This window comes from Centruroides vittatus, unplaced genomic scaffold (assembly GCF_030686945.1).
Source record: "Centruroides vittatus isolate TY-2023 unplaced genomic scaffold, ASM3068694v2 contig_975, whole genome shotgun sequence".
In the NCBI taxonomy this organism is placed as follows: domain Eukaryota; kingdom Metazoa; phylum Arthropoda; class Arachnida; order Scorpiones; family Buthidae; genus Centruroides; species Centruroides vittatus.
The window spans coordinates 888043-894252 of record NW_027122648.1 but is presented as its reverse complement, the minus strand read 5'-3'; the positions used below and the strand labels follow the sequence as shown (position 1 = coordinate 894252).

The following is a 6210-nucleotide window of genomic DNA, read 5'->3' as shown; positions in this document are numbered from 1 at the left end:
ATTTATCGGCGCCTCATATTAAAGCGATCAAATATATATACATGAATTATGCCGTAGCTTCCTTTAGATATATACAAAGAACTGTTTAAAACTCTGCATGAATCTGGTCATTATATATCACTAGTTTTCGACATCGTTTCGTATCAATTAAGTGAATATGATATGCCCAAAGCATACGTTTTTTTAAATAGAAGATCACAACTAATAACAAATATGATTAATTCACGATTATGACATTAATTGAATAAATACTGCGCGCCTCACTAGAGGTGACGAGAATTTGAAATTTCATATTTGAAGTTTTTTTTAATATTAATTAAGTGAATAAATATGTCAACATAAATATTCTCATCTATAACATTTTATTAATTTTTATAAATATAATCTCATAACATTTTAATAGCGCGATTTTTATGACTTTGAACTTAATTTTTAATTATAAACCTTCATAAAGAGCGTACAATAAATATATCTATTTTTAAAAAATTTATTTTATTTATTACTAAAAATTTTAGATATTTAATTTATTTCTTCTAAAGTTCTGAACCTGTTTTAAATAAGGATCTCATTAAATTTTTTCTCTAGATCAGGCATCTCCGTACTTTTTTAAACTGTCGACTCCGAGGATTCATCGACCTTTATTGACTTTCTATTCTTTTTTTGCTAATAGATTAATAAAAGAAAAATGTGGAAGCCAATGTTAATTCATACACCATTTTCATAGAAAAGATCTATTTAGTGTGCAAATTTACATTTTGAACTGTTATATACATAATCCATCGGACTAATAATTTTTAAGAAATTGTTTTCAATCGATTCCTGATCGACTTTCCAGACTCCGACTAACTTTCGAGTCCCGAAAATGCCTTATTGACATTCTTGGGATCGATATCGACCACTTTGGAAACCCTGATATAGCGGACGATCTAATGAGAAATATTATCTAATTTATATAGTTTTATGTCTTATTTTGAGAAAAAATGTGTGTGATTTCTGAAGAAAACATCATTTACGGCATATACATACACGAAAAAATGTTTTATACTCATATAAAACCACTTTTTTTTTAGAAAATATACATTTTTTTCCCTGAAACCAGATTTACTTTTTTATATCACACTAATGTGTTACATATTACGCTCTTTCATTATAATTGTATTATAACATTTTTAATTCCTGATTTTATATATAAAATTATATACAGTTCTATATATATATATATAAACAGAAATTTAAAAACTATTAGAATACAAATATAATAAAATTCTTTTGACTTTTTAATAAATAAATTCATCAAAATAAAGTTATATTGAGCTGCAATAGCTGCAATACATATTTATATATTTTATATACATATACATATTAAAAAATAATATAAAGATATAAAATATAAAAATTTTTGTTTACAAAAATAAAAAAAAATAATAGTAAATAAATATCCTAGAAAAATTGACCTTGAAACAATCTGTAGTCTGTAACCATTCAAGGACTTAGTCCTGGAGAATATTTCATCCTTGAACAATACACTATAAGTAAATGGTTATAGGAAGTTTCAAGTCTATTTTTAAAGAACTTTATAACTTTTCCAAATATTTCTTAATTATTTTTTAGTATTTATTAGTCCCTTACATTTGTCAACATTTTTAAAACTCTGCTTATATAGTCTATTAAGTATAATTTTATTAATTAATTTTAAATCTTATTTTTGTTTATATTTATATGTACAGTACATATGTATATGTATACTGTAGGTAGAATTCTATACTGTAGTTCTTACTTTGATGTTTTCTTATGTGAACATTCGCCCTTTGACCTACACGTGAATCAGTATACCCAGTTTGTTTATTAAAAAATTTCACTCATCGAATAAACAAAATTTATGTTTAATCAAGCCACGTTAACTAATCTAATTTATCGAAACATTTATGCAATACTTTTTAGCGTTATTTGATATATTCCAACTTTTAAAAATATAATTTCTCTTTCTATAAAGAAAAAATATATTTAAGAAGGTCTTACTATTAAATTAAATTATTTAAGATTTATATACGTAATATAAAATATCTTCAGAAGTGTTATGTAATTTTATTATCGCAAATATTCTGCGATATTTTCTCTAATTTCCCAACCAGTAGGTCGCGAACTCCACCGAAGCGTGCAAATCACATTTGTCTTATAGGCTCGAGCTTCTTGAGCGGTAATAGGTTGAGAAATTTAGTGCGAAATACAGTTTAGGTATTAAATAAACTCGAGAAAATATTTTAATCTTTACAGATTATTTTTGACGAACTTACGCGACTTTAGTACAGAGTTAAAAGTCATTAAAATCTTCTGTAAAATATTTTAATGGTTTTTTAAATATATTGAATTTGATAAACTGTTTTTACATTTCTATACAGGAAATCGAAATTAACTTCCAGAAATTTTTATTCTTTTCGTGTATAGAAAAGGTTAAAACTCCGCGAATATAACCATTGTTTTAAACAATTTCAAAATCGTTTATAATCATTCTGGCAACGAAATACTCTAACAAAAAAATCGTTTTTTTATTGATTAGCCATTTCCTTTTTCTTCACTTCTGAAAATAAAAAAACAAAAAACATTTTTATTAAGCGATCATATTTAATTAATAATAATAATAATTTATTCTAAGACATTTTATTAATCAAATTCATCAATTAATTTAATTAAAGTAGTAAAATATTAATTATTTATATCTAAAAAATAACTTTTAAATATGTTAGACAGAAAATTATATAAAATTTTAATTTCGTATATTTTTAAACTGCACTTTTTATCCGCCAGGGTTCGCATGGAGAAGTTTGTGTCGTTTGTATCGGACGCTAACACACCCACTTCAAATGTTGTGACGCAAGTTTTCGATCTGGGAAAAGTAAGAGTCGCGGGAAAATTATTTTGATGCTGGGACCCAAACAATGCACTTATTATACTAAAGGATGTTTAGAAAGCGTAGAATCAGTTAGTTTAGGTAAGTTAAACGTTTTTAAACTTTAAATGCGACTCGAAAAAACTTTCTATCTTGGTCTAATTCAGGACGAAATTTGAGCTTCCAGCTGTTCGAGAGTTGGTAGCAGTTAACTATATTGTTTACTTATGATCAGATCGCTTCTGATGTCAGTAGAGCGCAGAAATAATTAAAACAACTTGAATTAATACTTTTATTTAATAAACCACAAACTTAAAAAGAGTTTACTTGCATTACATTCATTTTTACACTTGTATAAATGAATTTATGTATAGAAATTGATACGATACGCATCTCAGTACACATGTATACATACATACATTTAGTATATATATATATTAAAAAGTTGCATAAGTCATTTTTTCTTATAAACATCTCAACTTATTTTTTAATATGATGTTTTATGAAAATAACTTATTATATTAAAGAAAACTCATTTAATGCTTTCAGGTATTAATCTAGAATATTTATTTATAAAAATATTGTTATCTTTAAAGCAAAAATAGTACATTTTTTATCTTTTAAGATAACTGCAATGTTATTTTGATTGAAACTATTACTGTTAGTTGTATTTGTATTCTTTACAAAATGGTTTGTAATGCAAAATTAAATCTTTATCAATTAATGTGTATTATTATTTGAGGTGTCGGTTTTATAAGGTATTGTCAATTTTTATTTTTTAAGTTGATTTTAAAGGTAATTAAATATTTGGTTATTAATTTTATTTAAGTATAATTAAAGAGCAATACATTATATGGAAATTTTACTGTTATAAATTTTAAATATATTTTATCTTGAAATTGTGTTTTGACTTGTGTATAGTTATACAAATTCATCACATGAAGCAATTTTGTATATGTGGAAGATACCAAATAATAGCAGTTTTGGTGTTATGAGAACGATTTATCCTGATCATGAGAATAAAAGTTTTAGATCAGATGTTTATAATGTATATATGCAGTTTTAATCATTCTATACAATAGATTGAGATTAAGATTTATAAAAAGTTCATTAAACTATCAAAATATAAACTTTAGTTTAGATAATAATATGGTAATTAATAATTAAAATTATTTGTATGTATAATATAAAGTCCAAGTAGAATTTATATTTATTTATTAGAATATTGAGTAAAATTTTGGAATTATCATTTTATTTATTTTTCTATCATTTGCTTTGAATTGATTCATTCCAAATATATTTAGTTTTTGTTGTTTTTTTGTTATTAATTGCATTTTTGATTTTAAGATTTTTATGTAACAGCATTTAACTGTTTAGAAAATTTTACTGTTCTAATCTGTTTATTATTTTGAAATTTTTTAAGATAATTGCACTTGCTTTTGTTATGATATGATAAGGAGGAGATATATTATCAAAGAATATAACGTTTCACAAAGTTTTACAATTCAAATCTGTACTTGAAGAAATATAAAATACTGTCTCCGCATTAATGAATATATTTTCATTTATAAATGAAAGTACTTTGTTTTTTATTTCTTTACATTTTATATGAGATGAACTTATCTGCTTCAGTAATAGTTGTTAGTTTTGAAAGATGTAATAGAAAAAAAAAATCATTTAAATTGGTGTTTCTCTTTATAATTATTAGACAATTATATTATTATTAAAAAATTATAAAGAATATTTATTTTAATGATAGTTATTTACAGGAATTTTCAAACTTTTATTTGATTAATTATTACACTTTAATTTTACTTAGTCAGTTTTTTCTGAAAATGCATCTGTTATCAAATGTGTTTAATTACATACTACACAAATAGAAGTAAAGTAATATTTAACTATCAATATATACTTTATAGCATAAAGTATATATTGATAGTTAAATATTGAATTTAATATTGAGTAAATGATGAGTACCTGAAGGCTAATGTAATGGTCAAAATGTTACAGGAATTTTAATTACTTAACTGAATGAATTATAGTATAAACTATTTATTTGAAGTGATTAATTATTTTTATTTTATATGTCATTTTGTTCAAATATTCATAAATTATATAATCAGATGAATGTTCACGCATAGAATTTATTATAAATATTGATATACATAAGTTGTACTTGAGTAACTGTTGAGAATTTGTAGACATTTGTTAATTCTGTTAATATGATATCAAATATAAAATAAATTTAATATTTAGAAAACAGTATTTTGGTATTTTAATATAGTTTAATTAAGTTGGTGCAGAAGTATCTACAAGTACTGTTATTTTTCAGAGTTAATTTTAAATTTTAATACTAAAGATGTTCTACATTAATTCATATTTCAAAATCAAAATATTTGACTTAAAAATATTTAGTATATTTATCTAATTACTTAGATAAGATTTAAAATGTGGTATTGTTTTACATTTTTAATTGTTGTTTTATGATGCTAAATGACCACTCAAATCATTTATTATTGTCTATTAAAAATATATTTCTAAAAGTAATTGAAGCAGTATTAAAATAAATAACATAAGATGATAAATTTTGAAAAATGATGGATCTGTGCATTTTTTCTTCACCAAATTCTTTAGTCTTGGCTTTAGTATTTGGCTTTATTGTTTACATGCATTCTATTTTTGAATTTAGTTTCTGTAGAGAAATTTGATTATTTAGTGAAAGTTGGCAAAATTTTGGTGGTTAAATTTTTTATTTAGTCGAAAACAATTGATTTTGAAATCTTGATTTAAAAATTTTTGAAACTTTTACAAAAAAAAGTATATTTTTAGTTATAACCATTAAAAGAAAATTTGTCTTTTAAATAAAGTGAGATTTTACAATATTCCATAATTGAAAGTTTATTTGCTTATTATTATTTTAGATTTTTAAATATTTGAGTTAGATTAAATAACATACAATCATTTTGCATGCATCTACCATTTAAAAGCTTAAATACATAGCAAGTTGTGAACAGCTTTGCAATTTAGTTAATAATAAATAAAGTAAATAATTAACAGATTTTTGATTTTATTAATGTTTTCATTGTGAAAGGAAAAATCATTTGATCATTTTTTTAATTTTGCTGTATTTTTATGTATTCAAATAACAAAGTGAAATATAAAAGTAATTATTTAGTTTAATTTTTAAATGTATTTTAGGAAGACACATCTTAAAATACATTTGTTAACTACACTTTTGTCTTATGTGTTGTTACTTTATTTAATGTATTTGCTATCTGTCTGGTATAATAAAATTTCATTTTATTAGTTTAATAGCATATTTT

General features: G+C 22.8%; 1 protein-coding gene across 1 annotated transcript in view; it reads left to right on the top strand.

Annotated features, from left to right (window-relative positions):
• Positions 1-2825: 2825 nt before the first annotated feature.
• Positions 2826-6210, top strand: part of LOC136985678 (histone deacetylase 4-like) — a 114795-nt gene continuing 111410 nt past the window's right edge. The window contains exon 1 of the mRNA XM_067283004.1: positions 2826-2989. The gene's annotated coding sequence lies outside the window, so the exon portion shown is untranslated. The remainder of the gene's footprint in view (positions 2990-6210) is intronic.